A 20,715-nucleotide genomic window follows, 5' to 3' on the forward strand; every position below is an offset into this window, starting at 1 on the left:
TCTCTCTCTGACCGACTTCTCTCTCTCTCTCTGACTGCCTTCTCTCTCTCTCTCTCTGCTCTCTGCTCTCTCGCTGACTCTCTCTCTCTCTCTCTCTGACTGCCTTCTCTCTCTCTCTCTCTGACTGACTCTCCTCTCTCTCTCTCTCTGACTGCCCTTCTCTCTCTCTCTCTCTCTCTCTGACTGCCTCTCTCTCTCACTCTCTCTCTCTCTCTGACTGCCTCTCTGACTGCTCTCTCTCTCTCTCTCTCTCTCTGACTGCCTTCTCTCTCTCTCTCTCTCTCTCTCTGACTGCCTTCTCTCTCGCTCTCTCTCTCTCTGACTGCCTTCTCTCTCTCTCTCTCTCTCTCTCTGACTGCCTCTCTCTCGCTCTCTCTGACTCTCTCTCTCTCTCTCTGACTCCTCTCTCTCTCTCTCTGACTCTCTCTCTCTCTCTCTCTCTCTCTCCTCTCTCTCTCTGCCCTCTCTCCCTCTCTCTCTGACTGCCTTCTCTCTCTCTCTCTCTGACTGCCCTCTCTCTCTGACTGCCTCTCTCTCCTCTCTCTCTCTCTCTCTCTCTGACTGCCTCTCTCTCTCTCTCTCTCTCTCTCTTCTCTGACTGCCTTCTCTCTCGCTCTCTCTCTCTCTCTGACTGCCTTCTCTCTCGCTCTCTCTCTCTCTCTCTCTCTCTGACTGCCTTCTCTCTCTCTCTCTCTCTCTGACTGCCTTCTCTCTCGCCCTCTGACTCCCTCTCTCTCTGACTGCCTTCTCTCTCTCTCTCTCTCTCTCTCTCTCTGACTGCCTCTCTCTCTCTCTCTCTCTCTCTCTCTCTGACTGCCCTCTCTCTGCCTCTCTCTCTCTCTCTCTCTGACTGCCTTCTCTCTCTCTCTCTCTGACTGCCTTCTCTCTCTCTCTCTCTCTCTGACTGCCTCTCTCTCGCTCTCTCTCTGACTGCCTTCTCTCTCTCTCTCTCTCTCTCTCTCTCTGACTGCCTCTCTCTCTCTCTCTCTCTCTCTGACTGCCTTCTCTCTCTCTCTCTCTCTCTGACTGCCTTCTCTCTCTCTCTCTCTCTGCCTTCTCTCTCTCTCTCTGACTGCCTTCTCTCTCGCTCTCTCTGACTGCCTTCTCTCTCTCTCTCTCTGACTGCCTTCTCTCTCTCTCTCTCTGACTGCCTTCTCTCTCTCTCTCTCTGACTGCCTTCTCTCTCTCTCTCTCTGACTGCCCTTCTCTCTCTCTCTCTCTGACTGCCTTCTCTCTCTCTCTCTCTCTGACTGCCTTCTCTCTCTCTCTCTGACTGCCTCTCTCCGCTCTCTCTGACTGCCTTCTCTCTCGCTCTCTCTGACTGCCTTCTCTCTCGCTCTCTCTGACTGCCTCTCTCTCTCTCTCTGACTGCCTTCTCTCTCGCTCTCTCTGACTGCCTTCTCTCTCGCTCTCTCTGACTGCCTTCTCTCTCGCTCTCTCTGACTGCCTTCTCTCTCTCTCTCTGACTGCCTCTCTCTCTCTCTCTCTGACTGCCTTCTCTCTGCCTCTCTCTGACTGCCTTCTCTCTCTCTCTCTCTGACTGCCTTCTCTCTCGCTCTCTCTGACTGCCTTCTCTCTCGCTCTCTCTGACTGCCTCTCTCTCTCTCTCTCTCTCTGACTGCCTTCTCTCTCTCTCTCTCTGACTGCCTTCTCTCTCGCTCTCTCTGACTGCCTTCTCTCTCGCTCTCTCTGACTGCCTTCTCTCTCGCTCTCTCTGACTGCCCTCTCTCTCTCTCTGACTGCCTTCTCTCTGCTCTCTCTGACTGCTCTCTCTCTCTCTCTCTCTGACTGTCTCTCTCTCTCTCTCTCTCTCTGACTGCCCTCTCTCTCTCTCTCTCTGACTGCCCTCTCTCTCTCTCTGACTCGCTCTCTCTGACTGCCTCTCTCTCGCTCTCTCTCTCTCTCTCTGACTGCCCTCTCTCTCTCTCTCTCTGACTGCCTCTCTCTCTCTCTCTCTCTGACTGCCCTCTCTCTCTCTCTCTCTCTGACTGCCCTCTCTCTCTCTCTCTCTGACTGCCCTCTCTCTCTCTCTCTCTGACTGCCCTCTCTCTCTCTCTGACTGCCCTCTCTCTCTCTCTCTGACTGCCCTCTCTCTCTCTCTCTCTGACTGCCCTCTCTCTCTCTCTCTCTGACTGCCCTCTCTCTCTCTCTCTCTGACTGCCCTCTCTCTCTCTCTCTCTGACTCTCTCTCTCTCTGACTGCCCTCTCTCTCTCTCTCTCTGACTGCCCTCTCTCTCTCTCTCTGACTGCCCTCTCTCTCTCTCTCTCTGACTGCCCTCTCTCTCTCTCTCTCTGACTGCCCTCTCTCTCTCTCTCTGACTGCCCTCTCTCTCTCTCTCTGACTGCCCTCTCTCTCTCTCTCTCTGACTGCCCTCTCTCTCTCTGACTGCCCTCTCTCTCTCTGACTGCCCTCTCCTCTCTCTCTCTGACTGCCCTCTCTCTCTCTGACTGCCCTCTCTCTCTCTGACTGCCCTCTCTCTCTCTGACTGCCCTCTCTCTCTCTGACTGCCCTCTCTCTCTCTGACTGCCCTCTCTCTCTCTGACTGCCCTCTCTCTCTCTGACTGCCTCTCTCTCTCTCTCTGACTGCCCTCTCTCTCTCTCTCTGACTGCCCTCTCTCTCTCTCTCTGACTGCCCTCTCTCTCTCTGACTGCCCTCGCTCTCTCTGACTGCCCCTCGCTCTCTCTGACTGCCCTCTCTCTCTCTGACTGCCCTCGCTCTCTCTGACTGCCCTCGCTCTCTCTGACTGCCCTCGCTCTCTCTGACTGCCCTCGCTCTCTCTGACTGCCCTCTCTCTCTCTGACTGCCCTCTCTCTCTCTCTGACTGCCCTCTCTCTCTCTGACTGCCCTCGCTCTCTCTGACTGCCCTCTCTCTCTCTGACTGCCTTCTCCTCCTCTCTCTGACTCTCGCTCTCTCTGACTGCCCTCCTCTCTCTGACTGCCCTCCTCTCTCTGACTGCCCTCGCTCTCTCTGACTGCCCTCCTCTCTCTGACTGCCCTCGCTCTCTCTGACTGCCTCGCTCTCTCTGACTGCCCTCTCTCTCTCTGACTGCCCTCTCTCTCTCTGACTGCCCCTCTCTCTCTCTGACTGCCCTCTCTCTCTCTCTCTGACTGCCCTCCTCTCTCTGACTGCCCTCTCTCTCTCTCTGACTGCCCTCGCTCTCTCTGACTGCCCTGCTCTCTCTGACTGCCCTCGCTCTCTCTGACTGCCCTCTCTCTCTGACTGCGCTCTCTCTGACTGCCCTCTCTCTCTCTGACTGCCCTCGCTCTCTCTGACTGCCTCTCTCTCTCTGACTGCCCTCGCTCTCTCTGACTGCCCTCGCTCTCTCTCTGACTGCCCTCGCTCTCTCTGACTGCCCTCTCTCTCTGACTGCCCTCGCTCTCTCTGACTGCCCTCGCTCTCTCTGACTGCCCTCGCTCTCTCTGACTGCCCTCGCTCTCTCTGACTGCCCTCTCTCTCTCTGACTGCCCTCTCTCTCTCTGACTGCCTCTCTCTGACTGCCTCTCTCTCTCTGACTGCCCTGCTCTCTCTGACTGCCCTCGCTCTCTCTGACTGCCCTCGCTCTCTCTGACTGCCCCTCGCTCTCTCTGACTGCCCTCGCTCTCTCTGACTGCCCTCTCTCTCTCTGACTGCCCTCTCCCTGACTGCCCTCTCTCTGACTGCTCTCGCTCTCTCTGACTGCCCTCGCTCTCTCTGACTGCCCTCTCTCTCTCTGACTGCCCTCGCTCTCTCTGACTGCCCTCGCTCTCTCTGACTGCCCTCGCTCTCTCTGACTGCCCCTCGCTCTCTCTGACTGCCCTGCTCTCTCTGACTGCCCTCGCTCTCTCTGACTGCCCTCGCTCTCTCTGACTGCCCTCGCTCTCTCTGACTGCCCTCGCTCTCTCTGACTGCCCTCTCTCTCTCTGACTGCTCTCTGACTGCCCTCCTCTCTCTGACTGCCCTCTGACTGCCCTCTCTGACTGCCCTCTCTCTGACTGCCCTCGCTCTCTCTGACTGCCCTCGCTCTCTCTGACTGCCCTCGCTCTCTCTGACTGCCCCTCGCTCTCTCTGACTGCCCTCGCTCTCTCTGACTGCCCTCGCTCTCTCTGACTGCCCTCGCTCTCTCTGACTGCCCTCGCTCTCTCTGACTGCCCTCGCTCTCTCTGACTGCTCTCTCTGACTGCCCTCGCTCTCTCTGACTGCCCTCGCTCTCTCTGACTGCCCTCGCTCTCTCTCTGACTGCCCTCGCTCTCTCTGACTGCCCTCGCTCTCTCTGACTGCCCTGCTCTCTCTGACTGCCCTCGCTCTCTCTGACTGCCCTGCCTCTGACTGACTGCCCTCGCTCTCTCTGACTGCCCTGACTCTCTCTGACTGCCCTCTCTCTCTCTCTGACTGCTCTCTGACTGCCCTCTCTCTCTGACTGCCCTCGCTCTCTCTGACTGCCCTCTCTCTCTCTCTGACTGCCCTCTCTCTCTGACTGCTCTCTCTCTCTCTGACTGCCTCTCTCTCGCTCTCTCTGACTGCCCTCGCTCTCTGACTGCCCTCGCTCTCTCTGACTGCCCTCGCTCTCTCTGACTGCCTCTCTCTCTCTGACTGACTGCTCTCTCTGACTGCCCTCGCTCTCTCTGACTGCCCTCGCTCTCTCTGACTGCCCTCGCTCTCTCTGACTGCCCTCGCTCTCTCTGACTGCCCTCGCTCTCTCTGACTGCCCTCGCTCTCTCTGACTGCCCCCTCTCTCTCTCTGACTCTCTCTCTCTGACTGCCCCTCGCTCTCTCTGACTCTCTCTCTCTGACTGCCCTCTCTCTCTCTGACTGCCTGCTCTCTCTGACTGCCCTCTCTCTCTCTGACTGCCCTCGCTCTCTCTGACTGCCCTCGCTCTCTCTGACTGCCCTCGCTCTCTCTGACTGCCCTCTCTCTCTCTGACTGCCCTCTCTCTCTCTGACTGCTCTCTCTGACTGCCCTCGCTCTCTCTGACTGCCTCGCTCTCTCTGACTGCCCTGACTCTCTCTGACTGCCCTCGCTCTCTCTGACTGCCCTCGCTCTCTCTGACTGCCCTCGCTCTCTCTGACTGCCCTCGCTCTCTCTGACTGCCCTCGCTCTCTCTGACTGCCCTCGCTCTCTCTCTGACTGCCCTCGCTCTCTCTGACTGCCTCTCTCTCTCTCTGCTCTCTCTGACTGCCCTCGCTCTCTCTCTGACTGCCCTCGCTCTCTCTGACTGCCCTCGCTCTCTCTGACTGCCCTCGCTCTCTCTGACTGCCCTCGCTCTCTCTGACTGCCCTCGCTCTCTCTGACTGCCCTCTCTCTCTCTGACTGCCCTCGCTCTCTCTGACTGCCCTCTCTCTCTCTGACTGCCCTCGCTCTCTCTGACTGCCCTCGCTCTCTCTGACTGCCCTCGCTCTCTCTGACTGCCCTCGCTCTCTCTGACTGCTCTCTCTGACTGCCCTCGCTCTCTCTGACTGCCCTCTCTCTCTCTCTGACTGCCCTCGCTCTCTCTCTGACTGCCCTCGCTCTCTCTGACTGCCCTCTCTCTCTCTCTGACTGCCCTCGCTCTCTCTGACTGCCCTCTCTGACTCTCTGACTGCCCTCGCTCTCTCTGACTGCCCTCGCTCTCTCTGACTGCCCTCGCTCTCTCTGACTGCCCTGCCTCTCTGACTGCCCTCGCTCTCTCTGACTGCTCTCTCTGACTGCCCTCGCTCTCTCTGACTGCCCTCGCTCTCTCTGACTGCCCTCGCTCTCTCTCTGACTGCCCTCGCTCTCTCTCTGACTGCCCTCGCTCTCTCTGACTGCCCTCGCTCTCTCTGACTGCCCTCGCTCTCTCTGACTGCCCTCTCTCTCTGACTGCCCTCGCTCTCTCTGACTGCCCTCGCTCTCTCTGACTGCCCTCGCTCTCTCTGACTGCCCTCGCTCTCTCTGACTGCCCTCGCTCTCTCTGACTGCCCTCGCTCTCTCTGACTGCCCTCGCTCTCTCTGACTGCCCTCGCTCTCTCTGACTGCCCTCGCTCTCTCTGACTGCCCTCGCTCTCTCTGACTGCCCTCGCTCTCTCTGACTGCCCTCGCTCTCTCTGACTGCCCTCGCTCTCTCTGACTGCCCTCGCTCTCTCTGACTGCTCTCGCTCTCGCTCTCTCTGACTGCCCTCGCTCTCTCTGACTGCCCTCGCTCTCTCTGACTGCCCTCGCTCTCTCTGACTGCCCTCGCTCTCTCTGACTGCCCTCGCTCTCTCTGACTGCCCTCGCTCTCTCTGACTGCCCTCGCTCTCTCTGACTGCCCTCGCTCTCTGACTGCCCTCGCTCTCTCTGACTGCCCTCGCGCTCTCTGACTGCCCTCGCGCTCTCTGACTGCCTCTCTCTCTCTGACTGCCCTCGCTCTCTCTGACTGCCCTCGCTCTCTCTGACTGCCCTCGCTCTCTCTGACTGCCCTCGCTCTCTCTGACTGCCCTCGCTCTCTCTGACTGCCCTCGCTCTCTCTGACTGCCCTCGCTCTCTCTGACTGCCCTCGCTCTCTCTGACTGCCCTCTCTCTCTCTCTCTCTGACTGCCCTCGCTCTCTCTGACTGCCCTCGCTCTCTCTGACTGCCCTCGCTCTCTCTGACTGCCCTCGCTCTCTCTGACTGCCCTCGCTCTCTCTCTCTGACTGCCCTCGCTCTCGCTCTCTCTGACTGCCCTCGCTCTCGCTCTCTCTGACTGCCCTCGCTCTCGCTCTCTCTGACTGCCCTCGCTCTCTCTCTCTCTGACTGCCCTCGCTCTCGCTCTCTCTGACTGCCCTCGCTCTCGCTCTCTCTGACTGCCCTCGCTCTCGCTCTCTCTGACTGCTCTCGCTCTCGCTCTCTCTGACTGCCCTCGCTCTCGCTCTCTCTGACTGCCCTCGCTCTCGCTCTCTCTGACTGCCCTCGCTCTCGCTCTCTCTGACTGCCCTCGCTCTCGCTCTCTCTGACTGCCCTCGCTCTCGCTCTCTCTGACTGCCCTCGCTCTCGCTCTCTCTGACTGCCCTCGCTCGCTCTCTCTGACTGCCCTCTCTCGCTCTCTCTGACTGCCCTCTCTCGCTCTCCCCTCTCTCGCTCTCCCCTCTCTCGCTCTCTCTGACTGCCCTCTCTCGCTCTCTCTGACTGCCCTCTCTCGCTCTCTCTGACTGCCCTCTCTCGCTCTCTCTGACTGCCCTCTCTCTCTGACTGCCCTCTCTCTCTGACTGCCCTCTCTCTCTGACTGCCCTCTCTCTCTGACTGCCCTCTCTCTCTGACTGCCCTCTCTCTCTGACTGCCCTCTCTCTCTGACTGCCCTCTCTCTCTGACTGCCCTCTCTCTCTGACTGCCCTCTCTCTCTGACTGCCCTCTCTCTCTGACTGCCCTCTCTCTCTGACTGCCCTCTCTCTCTGACTGCCCTCTCTCTCTGACTGCCCTCGCTCTCTGACTGCCCTCGCTCTCTGACTGCCCTCGCTCTCTGACTGCCCTCTCTCTCTCTCTCTCTCTCTGACTGCCCTCTCTCTCTGACTGCCCTCTCTCTCTCTCTCTCTCTCTCTCTCTCTCCAGTGGGTACAGCAGCCCCGTTCCATGGTTCAGGGCCAGGTGCCGGCTCGGGAGCAGGGCCCGGTATAGTATCAATGTTGAAGGCCCAGCAGGCCCACTCTGCCCCCCTCAACATGCTGGACTCCAGCGCTCCACGCCTGAAGAGAGGGAAGGAGAGAGAGATCCCTAAAGTCAAACGCCCTACCGCCCTGAAGAAGGTGAGAGGATAGATCTCAATGTGTGTCTGAGGGGGAAGGGGTGTGTTGATCTAACCCAGTCTCTGTTCTCTCTGTGTAGATCATTCTGAAGGAGCGTGAGGGGGAAGGGGTGTGTTGGTCTAACCCAGTCTCTGTTCTCTCTGTGTAGATCATTCTGAAGGAGCGTGAGGGGGAAGGGGTGTGTTGGTCTAACCCAGTCTCTGTTCTCTCTGTGTAGATCATTCTGAAGGAGGGGGAAGGGGTGTGTTGGTCTAACCCAGTCTCTGTTCTCTCTGTGTAGATCATTCTGAAGGAGGGGGAAGGGGTGTGTTGGTCTAACCCAGTCTCTGTTCTCTCTGTGTAGATCATTCTGAAGGAGGGGAAGGGGTGTGTTGGTCTAACCCAGTCTCTGTTCTCTCTGTGTAGATCATTCTGAAGGAGCGTGAGGGGAAGGGGTGTGTTGGTCTAACCCAGTCTCTGTTCTCTCTGTGTAGATCATTCTGAAGGAGCGTGAGGGGGAAGGGGTGTGTTGGTCTAACCCAGTCTCTGTTCTCTCTGTGTAGATCATTCTGAAGGAGTGTGAGGGGGAAGGGGTGTGTTGGTCTAACCCAGTCTCTGTTCTCTCTGTGTAGATCATTCTGAAGGAGCGTGAGGGGGAAGGGGTGTGTTGGTCTAACCCAGTCTCTGTTCTCTCTGTGTAGATCATTCTGAAGGAGGGGGAAGGGGTGTGTTGGTCTAACCCAGTCTCTGTTCTCTCTGTGTAGATCATTCTGAAGGAGTGTGAGGGGAAGGGGTGTGTTGGTCTAACCCAGTCTCTGTTCTCTCTGTGTAGATCATTCTGAAGGAGTGTGAGGGGAAGGGGTGTGTTGGTCTAACCCAGTCTCTGTTCTCTCTGTGTAGATCATTCTGAAGGAGCGTGAGGGGAAGGGGTGTGTTGGTCTAACCCAGTCTCTGTTCTCTCTGTGTAGATCATTCTGAAGGAGCGTGAGGGGAAGGGTGTGTTGGTCTAACCCAGTCTCTGTTCTCTCTGTGTAGATCATTCTGAAGGAGGGGGAAGGGGTGTGTTGGTCTAACCCAGTCTCTGTTCTCTCTGTGTAGATCATTCTGAAGGAGTGTGAGGGGGAAGGGGTGTGTTGGTCTAACCCAGTCTCTGTTCTCTCTGTGTAGATCATTCTGAAGGAGTGTGAGGGGGAAGGGTTGTGTTGGTCTAACCCAGTCTCTGTTCTCTCTGTGTAGATCATTCTGAAGGAGCGTGAGGGGGAAGGGGTGTGTTGGTCTAACCCAGTCTCTGTTCTCTCTGTGTAGATCATTCTGAAGGAGTGTGAGGGGGAAGGGGTGTGTTGGTCTAACCCAGTCTCTGTTCTCTCTGTGTAGATCATTCTGAAGGAGGGGGAAGGGGTGTGTTGGTCTAACCCAGTCTCTGTTCTCTCTGTGTAGATCATTCTGAAGGAGTGTGAGGGGGAAGGGGTGTGTTGATCTAACCCAGTCTCTGTTCTCTCTGTGTAGATCATTCTGAAGGAGCGTGAGGGGGAAGGGGTGTGTTGATCTAACCCAGTCTCTGTTCTCTCTGTGTAGATCATTCTGAAGGAGCGTGAGGGGAAGGGGTGTGTTGGTCTAACCCAGTCTCTGTTCTCTCTGTGTAGATCATTCTGAAGGAGCGTGAGGGGAAGAGGGGGTGTGTTGATCTAACCCAGTCTCTGTTCTCTCTGTGTAGATCATTCTGAAGGAGCGTGAGGGGAAGGGGTGTGTTGATCTAACCCAGTCTCTGTTCTCTCTGTGTAGATCATTCTGAAGGAGCGTGAGGGGAAGGGGTGTGTTGGTCTAACCCAGTCTCTGTTCTCTCTGTGTAGATCATTCTGAAGGAGCGTGAGGGGGAAGGGGTGTGTTGATCTAACCCAGTCTCTGTTCTCTCTGTGTAGAGGGGATCATTCTGAAGGTGTGTGAGGGGAAGGGGTGTGTTGATCTAACCCAGTCTCTGTTCTCTCTGTGTAGATCATTCTGAAGGAGTGTGAGGGGAAGGGGGAAGGGGTGTGTTGGTCTAACCCAGTCTCTGTTCTCTCTGTGTAGATCATTCTGAAGGAGGTTGAAGGGGTGTGTTGATCTAACCCAGTCTCTGTTCTCTCTGTGTAGATCATTCTGAAGGAGCGTGAGGGGGAAGGGGTGTGTTGGTCTAACCCAGTCTCTGTTCTCTCTGTGTAGATCATTCTGAAGGAGCGTGAGGGGAAAGGGGGGTTGTTGATCTAACCCAGTCTCTGTTCTCTCTGTGTAGATCATTCTGAAGGAGTGTGAGGGGGAAGGGGTGTGTTGATCTAACCCAGTCTCTGTTCTCTCTGTGTAGATCATTCTGAAGGAGCGTGAGGGGGAAGGGGTGTGTTGATCTAACCCAGTCTCTGTTCTCTCTGTGTAGATCATTCTGAAGGAGCGTGAGGGGGAAGGGGTGTGTTGATCTAACCCAGTCTCTGTTCTCTCTGTGTAGATCATTCTGAAGGAGCGTGAGGGGAAGGGTGTGTTGGTCTAACCCAGTCTCTGTTCTCTCTGTGTAGATCATTCTGGGAGGGGGGGTGTGTTGATCTAACCCAGTCTCTGTTCTCTCTGTGTAGATCATTCTGAAGGAGGGGGAAGGGGTGTGTTGATCTAACCCAGTCTCTGTTCTCTCTGTGTAGATCATTCTGAAGGAGCGTGAGGGGGAAGGGGTGTGTTGGTCTAACCCAGTCTCTGTTCTCTCTGTGTAGATCATTCTGAAGGAGCGTGAGGGGAAGAGGGGGAAGGGTTGTGTTGGTCTAACCCAGTCTCTGTTCTCTCTGTGTAGATCATTCTGAAGGAGCGTGAGGGGGAAGGGGTGTGTTGGTCTAACCCAGTCTCTGTTCTCTCTGTGTAGATCATTCTGAAGGAGTGTGAGGGGGAAGGGGTGTGTTGGTCTAACCCAGTCTCTGTTCTCTCTGTGTAGATCATTCTGAAGGAGGGGGAAGGGGTGTGTTGGTCTAACCCAGTCTCTGTTCTCTCTGTGTAGATCATTCTGAAGGAGCGTGAGGGGGAAGGGGTGTGTTGATCTAACCCAGTCTCTGTTCTCTCTGTGTAGATCATTCTGAAGGAGCGTGAGGGGGAAGGGGTGTGTTGATCTAACCCAGTCTCTGTTCTCTCTGTGTAGATCATTCTGAAGGAGCGTGAGGGGAAGGGGTGTGTTGTCTAACCCAGTCTCTGTTCTCTCTGTGTAGATCATTCTGAAGGAGCGTGAGGGGAAGAGGGGGAAGGGGAGTGTTGATCTAACCCAGTCTCTGTTCTCTCTGTGTAGATCATTCTGAAGGAGCGTGAGGGGGAAGGGGTGTGTTGATCTAACCCAGTCTCTGTTCTCTCTGTGTAGATCATTCTGAAGGAGCGTGAGGGGGAAGGGGTGTGTTGGTCTAACCCAGTCTCTGTTCTCTCTGTGTAGATCATTCTGAAGGAGCGTGAGGGGGAAGGGGTGTGTTGATCTAACCCAGTCTCTGTTCTCTCTGTGTAGATCATTCTGAAGGTGTGTGAGGGGGAAGGGGTGTGTTGATCTAACCCAGTCTCTGTTCTCTCTGTGTAGATCATTCTGAAGGAGTGTGAGGGGGAAGGGGTGTGTTGGTCTAACCCAGTCTCTGTTCTCTCTGTGTAGATCATTCTGAAGGAGGTTGAAGGGGTGTGTTGATCTAACCCAGTCTCTGTTCTCTCTGTGTAGATCATTCTGAAGGAGCGTGAGGGGGAAGGGGTGTGTTGGTCTAACCCAGTCTCTGTTCTCTCTGTGTAGATCATTCTGAAGGAGCGTGAGGGGAAGAGGGGGAAGGGGGTTGTTGATCTAACCCAGTCTCTGTTCTCTCTGTGTAGATCATTCTGAAGGAGTGTGAGGGGGAAGGGGTGTGTTGATCTAACCCAGTCTCTGTTCTCTCTGTGTAGATCATTCTGAAGAGCGTGAGGGGAAGGGGTGTGTTGATCTAACCCCGTCTCTGTTCTCTCTGTGTAGATCATTCTGAAGGAGCGTGAGGGGAAGGGGTGTGTTGATCTAACCCAGTCTCTGTTCTCTCTGTGTAGATCATTCTGAAGGAGCGTGAGGGGAAGGGGTGTGTTGGTCTAACGCCAGTCTCTGTTCTCTCTGTGTAGATCATTCTGAAGGAGGGGAAGGGGTGTGTTGATCTAACCCAGTCTCTGTTCTCTCTGTGTAGATCATTCTGAAGGAGGGGAAGGGGTGTGTTGATCTAACCAGTCTCTGTTCTCTCTGTGTAGATCATTCTGAAGGAGCGTGAGGGGAAGGGTGTGTTGGTCTAACCCAGTCTCTGTTCTCTCTGTGTAGATCATTCTGAAGGAGCGTGAGGGGAAGAGGGGGAAGGGGGTTGTTGATCTAACCCAGTCTCTGTTCTCTCTGTGTAGATCATTCTGAAGGAGTGTGAGGGGGAAGGGGTGTATTGATCTAACCCAGTCTCTGTTCTCTCTGTGTAGATCATTCTGAAGGAGTGTGAGGGGGAAGGGGTGTGTTGGTCTAACCCAGTCTCTGTTCTCTCTGTGTAGATCATTCTGAAGGAGTGTGAGGGGGAAGGGGTGTGTTGATCTAACCCAGTCTCTGTTCTCTCTGTGTAGATCATTCTGAAGGAGTGTGAGGGGAAGGGTGTGTTGGTCTAACCCAGTCTCTGTTCTCTCTGTGTAGATCATTCTGAAGGAGTGTGAGGGGGAAGGGTGTGTTGATCTAACCCAGTCTGTTCTCTCTGTGTAGATCATTCTGAAGGAGCGTGAGGGAAGAGGGGAAGGGCGGTCTGGATCAGATTGCTGCCAGCCAGGAAGAACAGGGAGAAGAGGAGCTACACTTCACTGATGACCTCCACGGGAACCTGCCTCTCAGGAGGGTAGGTACAGGGTCACGGGGTAAGAGAGAGGAGGAGCTACACTTCACTGATGACCTCCACGGGAACCTGCCTCTCAGGAGAGTAGGTACAGGGTCAGGGGTAAGAGAGGGAGGAGCTACACTTCACTGATGACCTCCACGGGAATCTGCCTCTCAGGAGAGTAGGTACAGGGTCAGGGGTAGAGAGGAGGAGCTACACTTCACTGATGACCTCACACGGGAATCTGCCTCTCAGGAGGGTAGGTACAGGGTCAGGGGTAAGAGAGAGGAGGAGCTACACTTCACTGATGACCTCCACGGGAACCTGCCTCTCAGGAGGGTAGGTACAGGGTCAGGGGTAGAGAGAGGAGGAGCTACACTTCACTGATGACCTCCCGGGACCTTGGCAGAGTTTGCTCATTTTAGAACATTCCCTTGGTCTTAAAGTGAATTCTTGCAAACCTAATGGTCCTACTGATCTGTGGTGTGACGTGGTGTTGTCCCCCCTGATATTCTGCTCCGTCTGTTTTCTGTACAGAACGGTCTGAGCGTGCCCAGTGATGACGCGTCCCTGTCCCGGCCAGTCAGAACTCTCCGTACAGCATCACGCCTGTTTCCCAGGGTTCCCCTGGCTCCTCTGGCATCGGCAGCCCCATGGCCTCTAACGCCATTACCAAGATACACAGCCGCCGCTTCAGCAGAGTGAGTCTCTCTCTCTCTCTCGTCTCTCACTCACTCACTCACTCACTCACTCACTCACTCACTCACTCACTCACTCACTCACTCACTCCTCACTCACTCACTCACTCACTAACACAGAGAGAAATTGCTTGGTACTGAGAATCCTAGTGGTTCAAATGTCACAAACTCATTTGGTGGGTTAGCAACACAGAAGCATTTAGTAACATAAATATCTATCCGCCCAATGGGTGTTTAGAGCAGGGCTATACAATTAGGACTTGTACGTACACACAGACAGGCACTGCTTTGTTTCTTAATGTCTTGGGTTGTAGGCCCTTTGTCTCAGCCCTTAAGCACTGTGTCAGCCTCTCCTCCCTTCCTCACACCATTTCATATCTACACCAGTGTTTCCCTCCTCCAGTCCCCCAACAGCACACGTTGTTGTAGCCCCGTGTTTCCCTCCTCCAGTCCCCCCCAACAGCACACGTTGTTGTAGCCCCGTGTTTCCCTCCTCCAGTCCCCCAACAGCACACGTTGTTGTAGCCCAGTGTTTCCCTCCTCCAGTCCCCCCAACAGCACACGTTGTTGTAGCCCCGTGTTTCCCTCCTCCAGTCCCCCCAACAGCACACGTTGTTGTAGCCCCGTGTTTCCCTCCTCCAGTCCCCCCAACAGCACACGTTGTTGTAGCCCCGTGTTTCCCTCCTCCAGTCCCCCAACAGCACACGTTGTTGTAGCCCGTGTTTCCCTCCTCCAGTCCCCCAACAGCACACGTTGTTGTAGCCCAGTGTTTCCCTCCTCCAGTCCCCCAACAGCACACGTTGTTGTAGCCCCGTGTTTCCCTCCTCCAGTCCCCCAACAGCACACGTTGTTGTAGCCCAGTGTTTCCCTCCTCCAGTCCCCCCAACAGCACACGTTGTTGTAGCCCAGTGTTTCCCTCCTCCAGTCCCCCAACAGCACACGTTGTTGTAGCCCAGTGTTTCCCTCCTCCAGTCCCCCCAACAGCACACGTTGTTGTAGCCCAGTGTTTCCCTCCTCCAGTCCCCCAACAGCACACGTTGTTGTAGCCCAGTGTTTCCCTCCTCCAGTCCCCCAACAGCACACGTTGTTGTAGCCCAGTGTTTCCCTCCTCCAGTCCCCCAACAGCACACGTTGTTGTAGCCCAGTGTTTCCCTCCTCCAGTCCCCCCAACAGCACACGTTGTTGTAGCCCAGTGTTTCCCTCCTCCAGTCCCCCCAACAGCACACGTTGTTGTAGCCCCGGACAAACTCACCTGATTCAACTCATTGAGGGGATGATGATTAGTTGAATCAGGGGTTTGTCTGGAGCTACAACAAAACTGTGCTGTTGGACTGGAGTTGGGAACTTATTGAACTGCACAATGGTGTGTGTGTGTGTGTTTTATAATATTGGTCGATGTATGCATGTGAGTGTTTTCTAATAGTGGTGTGTGTGTGTGTTAACCTGATTGTGTGTGTTCCTCTTAGGGTTGGGCTGATATATGATTAAATCTAATATTGTGATGTGCAAGACTGTACTCTATTTGAAATGTACAAATCAAAACAGTGCATTTTTAAGGGCAAATTAATGAACTAAGCCTTAGTTTTTTGCTATACTATGATTATTTAATGATAATGTGACTAGTATCTTAAATAAGATTCATAAAAATTCCACAGTCTGGAATGATGGGGTCATTAACGGTGCAAAACGATTATATCGGATATCGCAATATTTGGAGTAGCATATTGTTGAAGAGGCCTCCCCTATTGTTATCTAACCCTACTCCCTCTCTATCACTGTCTCCAAGTGTTAGCTAACCCTACTCCCTCTCTATCACTGTCTCCAAGTGTTAGCTAACCCTAGTCCCTCTCTATCACTGTCTCCAAGTGTTAGCTAACCCTAGTCCCTCTCTCACTGTCTCCAAGTGTTATCTAACCCTAGTCCCTCTCTATTACTGTCTCCAAGTGTTAGCTAACCCTAGTCCCTCTCTATTACTGTCTCCAAGTGTTAGCTAACCCTAGTCCCTCTCTATCACTGTCTCCAAGTGTTAGCTAACCCTAGTCCCTCTCTATCACTGTCTCCAAGTGTTAGCTAACCCTAGTCCCTCTCTCACTGTCTCCAAGTGTTATCTAACCCTAGTCCCTCTCTATTACTGTCTCCAAGTGTTAGCTAACCCTAGTCCCTCTCTATTACTGTCTCCAAGTGTTATCTAACCCTAGTCCCTCTCTATTACTGTCTCCAAGTGTTAGCTAACCCTAGTCCCTCTCTATTACTGTCTCCAAGTGTTAACTAACCTAGTCCCTCTCTATTACTGTCTCCAAGTGTTATCTAACCCTAGTCCCTCTCTATTACTGTCTCCAAGTGTTAGCTAACCCTAGTCCCTCTCTATTACTGTCTCCAAGTGTTAGCTAACCCTAGTCCCTCTCTATTACTGTCTCCAAGTGTTAGCTAACCCTAGTCCCTCTCTATTACTGTCTCCAAGTGTTAGCTAACCCTAGTCCCTCTCTATTACTGTCTCCAAGTGTTAGCTAACCCTAGTCCCTCTCTATTACTGTCTCCAAGTGTTATCTAACCCTAGTCCCTCTCTATTACTGTCTCCAAGTGTTAGCTAACCCTAGTCCCTCTCTATCACTGTCTCCAAGTGTTAGCTAACCCTAGTCCCTCTCTATTACTGTCTCCAAGTGTTAGCTAACCCTAGTCCCTCTCTATTACTGTCTCCAAGTGTTAGCTAACCCTAGTCCCTCTCTATTACTGTCTCCAAGTGTTATCTAACCCTAGTCCCTCTCTATTACTGTCTCCAAGTGTTAGCTAACCCTAGTCCCTCTCTATTACTGTCTCCAAGTGTTAGCTAACCCTAGTCCCTCTCTATTACTGTCTCCAAGTGTTATCTAACCCTAGTCCCTCTCTATTACTGTCTCCAAGTGTTACCTAACCCTAGTCCCTCTCTCACTGTCTCCAAGTGTTACCTAACCCTAGTCCCTCTCTATTACTGTCTCCAAGTGTTACCTAACCCTAGTCCCTCTCTATTACTGTCTCCAAGTGTTAGCTAACCCTAGTCCCTCTCTATTACTGTCTCCAAGTGTTAGCTAACCCTAGTCCCTCTCTATTACTGTCTCCAAGTGTTAGCTAACCCTAGTCCCTCTCTATTACTGTCTCCAAGTGTTAGCTAACCCTAGTCCCTCTCTATCACTGTCTCCAAGTGTTATCTAACTCTAGTCACTCTCTCTATCACTGTCTCCAAGTGTTACCTAACCCTAGTCCCTCTCTATTACTGTCTCCAAGTGTTACCTAACCCTAGTCCCTCTCTATCACTGTCTCCAAGTGTTACCTAACCCTAGTCCCTCTCTATTACTGTCTCCAAGTGTTATCTAACCCTAGTCCCTCTCTATTACTGTCTCCAAGTGTTACCTAACCCTAGTCCCTCTCTATTACTGTCTCCAAGTGTTACCTAACCCTAGTCCCTCTCTATTACTGTCTCCAAGTGTTACCTAACCCTAGTCCCTCTCTATCACTGTCTCCAAGTGTTAGCTAACCCTAGTCCCTCTCTATCACTGTCTCCAAGTGTTAGCTAACCCTAGTCCCTCTCTATCACTGTCTCCAAGTGTTCTAACCCTATCACTGTCTCCAAGTGTTATCTAACCCTAGTCACTCTCTCTATCACTGTCTCCAAGTGTTACCTAACCCTAGTCCCTCTCTTTATCACTGACTCCCAAGTGTTACCTAACCCTAGTCCCTCTCTCTATCACTGTCTCCAAGTGTTAGCTATCCCTAGTCCCTCTCTCTCACTGTCTCCAAGTGTTAGCTATCCCTAGTCCCTCTCTCACTGTCTCTCACTGTCTCCAAGTGTTACCTAACCCTAGTCCCTCTCTCTCACTGTCTCCAAGTGTTATCTAACCCTAGTCCCTCTCTCTCACTGTCTCCAAGTGTTACCTAAACCTAGTTCCTCTCTCTATCACTGTCTCCAAGTGTTACCTAACCCTAGTCCCTCTCTCTCACTGTCTCAAAGTGTTACCTAACCCTAGTTCCTCTCTCTATCACTGTCTCCAAGTGTTACCTAACCCTAGTCTCTCTCTCTCTGTCTCTCTTTCTCTCTTTCTCTCTCATTGTCTCCAAGTGTTACCTAACCCTAGTCCCTCTCTCTCACTGTCTCCAAGTGTTACCTAACCCTAGTCCTCTCTCTCACTGTCTCCAAGTGTTACCTAACCCTAGTTCCTCTCTCTATCACTGTCTCCAAGTGTTACCTAACCCTAGTTCCTCTCTCTATCACTGTCTCCAAGTGTTATCTAACCCTAGTCACTCTCTCTATCACTGTCTCCAAGTGTTACCTAACCCTAGTTCCTCTCTCTATCACTGTCTCCAAGTGTTATCTAACCCTAGTCACTCTCTCTATCACTGTCTCCAAGTGTTACCTAACCCTAGTCCCTCTCTCTCTCACTGTCTCCAAGTGTTACCTAACCCTAGTCCCTCTCTCTATCACTGTCTCCAAGTGTTATCTAACCCTAGTCTCTCTCTCTGTCTCTCTCTGTCTCTCTTTCTCTCTTTCTCTCTCATTGTCTCCAAGTGTTACCTAACCCTAGTCCCTCTCTCTCACTGTCTCCAAGTGTTACCTAACCCTAGTCCCTCTCTCTCACTGTCTCCAAGTGTTACCTAACCCTAGTTCCTCTCTCTATCACTGTCTCCAAGTGTTACCTAACCCTAGTTCCTCTTTCTATCACTGTCTCCAAGTGTTACTTAACCCTAGTTCCTCTCTCTATCACTGTCTCCAGGTACTGTAACAAGGTGTTGAATAAGGAGACAGATGAATGTGTTTATAATATTAGTGTGTGTTTCTCTCTCTCTCCAGGTACTGTAACCAGGTGTTGAATAAGGAGACAGATGAATGTGTTTATAATATTAGTGTGTATCTCTCTCTCTCCAGGTACTGTAACCAGGTGTTGAATAAGGAGATAGATGAATGTGTTTATAATATTAGTGTGTGTTTATAATATTAGTGTGTGTATCTCTCTCTCTCCAGGTACTGTAACCAGGTGTTGAATAAGGAGACAGATAAATGTGTTTATAATATTAGTGTGTGTTTATAATATTAGTGTGTATCTCTCTCTCTCCAGGTACTGTAACCAGATGTTGAATAAGGAGATGGATGAATGTGTTTATAATATTAGTGTATCTCTCTCTCTCCAGGTACTGTAACCAGGTGTTGAATAAGGACACAGATGAATGTGTTTATAATATTAGTGTGTGTTTATAATATTAGTGTGTTTCTCTCTCTCTCCAGGTACTGTAACCAGGTGTTGAATAAGGACACAGATGAATGTGTTTATAATATTAGTGTGTGTTTCTCTCTCCAGGTACTGTAACCAGGTGTTGAATAAGGACACAGATGAATGTGTTTATAATATTAGTGTGTATCTCTCTCTCCAGGTACTGTAACCAGGTGTTGAATAAGGAGACAGATGAATGTGTTTATAATATTAGTGTGTATCTCTCTCTCTCCAGGTACTGTAACCAGGTGTTGAATAAAGAGATAGATGAGAGTGTGACGATGCTGCTGCAGGAACTGGTCCGGTTCCAGGAGAGGGTTTATCAGAAGGACCCCAGCAAAGCCAAGACCAAACGCAGACTGGTCATGGGCCTTAGAGAGGTCACCAAACACATGAAGCTCCACAAGATCAAGTGTGTCCTCATCTCACCCAACTGTGAGAAGATCCAGGCCAAAGGTCAGGGGTCATTCTTGTCATTAATCTTGGGTTATGTTTTTTAAAAGCAGTGAACCACGGAGTGTACTACTCAACCAGGTCCAATAAGAACACGGGGTTTTGTTTTTGCGGTTGCTAAGCGTTTAGCTAGTGTGCCTATCTGAACATCATCCTGATCTTGGGGTGTGGGGTTCCAAATGCGTGCTAAGTTTATGAATATTTCAAATATTCATCCCCAATCGCCACTTTAGTGTCCACCAGAGAGAGGCAGCATATGCTCAACACAGGCTGCATCAAATCTTCTACATAACTAGTGACTGTGTGTTGTCTATTGCAGGGTGTCTAGATGAGGCTCTGTAAAACATGATAGACAGCCATGCCCAGGGAGCAGGACTGTTTATAGTGGTAGTTCTACAGTAGTAGTGACTGTTATTTTATGTCCCAGGGTGTCTAGATGAGGCTCTGTAAAACATGATAGACAGCCATGCCCAGGGAGCAGGACTGTTTATAGTGGTAGTTCTACAGTAGTAGTGACTGTTATTTTATGTCCCAGGGTGTCTAGATGAGGCTCTATAAAACATGATAGACAGCCATGCCCAGGGAGCAGGACTGTTTATAGTGGTAGTTCTACAGTAGTAGTGACTGTTATTTTATGTCCCAGGGGGTCTAGATGAGGCTCTGTAAAACATGATAGACAGCCATGCCCAGGGAGCAGGACTGTTTATAGTGGTAGTTCTACAGTAGTAGTGACTGTTATTTTATGTCCCAGGGGGTCTAGATGAGGCTCTGTACAACGTCATAGCCATGGCCAGAGAACAGGAGATCCCGTTTGTGTTTGCTCTGGGTAGGAAGGCTCTGGGACGCTGTGTCAACAAACTGGTGCCTGTCAGTGTGGTGGGCGTCTTCAACTTCTCTGGAGCAGAGGTAAGACGTTGAACTCTGCGTGTTTATAACGCCTGTTAATACTGTAACAAAAAGCAAATGGAAGTGTGTAAAGTCTTGATGTCTTTCTCTCTCCCCTCTCCCCGTCCGCCACCCCTCCCTCTCCTCCTCTAGGGTCTGTTTAACCGGCTAGTGTCTCTGACGGAGGATGCTCGTAAGTCCTACAAGGACATGGTGTCAGCGCTGGAGCAGGAGCAGGCTGAGGAGGCGCTGAAGAACGTCAAGAAGGTCACCCACCACATGGGCCACTCCAGGAACCCCTCCGCTGCCTCCGCCATCTCCTTCTGCTCCGTCATCTCTGAACCCATCTCTGAGGTCAACAACGAGAGATGGACTCTGACCCATCTCTGAGGTCAAGAGATAAGAGATGACCCCGACCTTTAGCCCTGACTCTGACCCATCTCTGAGGTCAACGAGAAGGAGTACGGTAAGAGATGACCTGACTCTGACCCATCTCTGAGGTTTAAGAGATGACCCCGACCTTAACCCTGACTCTGACCCATCTCTGAGGTCAACGAAGGAGTACGGTAAGAGATGACCGGACCTTTAACCCTGACTCTGACCCATCTCTTGAGGTGAGTACGGTAAGAGATGACCCGACCTTTAACCCTGACTCTGACCCATCTCTGAGGTCAATGGTAAGAGATGACCCTGACTCTGACCCATCTCTGAGGTCAACGGTAAGAGATGAGATGACCCCTGAGATCCTTTAACCCTGACTCTGACCCATCTCTGAGGTCAACGAGAAGGAGTACGGTAAGAGATGACCCCGACCTTTAACCCTGACTCTGACCCATCTCTGAGGTCAACGAGAAGGAGTACGGTAAGAGATGACCCCGACCTTTAACCCTGACTCTGACCCATCTCTGAGGTCAACGAGAAGGAGTACG

At 52.5% G+C, this 20,715-nt stretch overlaps 1 pseudogene; it reads left to right on the plus strand.

The window, feature by feature from the left end:
* The window catches only part of LOC124026373, a 52,478-nt pseudogene extending 32,215 nt beyond the window's left edge, over positions 1–20,263 (plus strand).
* Positions 20,264–20,715: the final 452 nt, after the last annotated feature.

The sequence above is a fragment of the Oncorhynchus gorbuscha genome, unplaced genomic scaffold, assembly GCF_021184085.1.
Source record: "Oncorhynchus gorbuscha isolate QuinsamMale2020 ecotype Even-year unplaced genomic scaffold, OgorEven_v1.0 Un_scaffold_2708, whole genome shotgun sequence".
Lineage (NCBI taxonomy): Eukaryota > Metazoa > Chordata > Actinopteri > Salmoniformes > Salmonidae > Oncorhynchus > Oncorhynchus gorbuscha.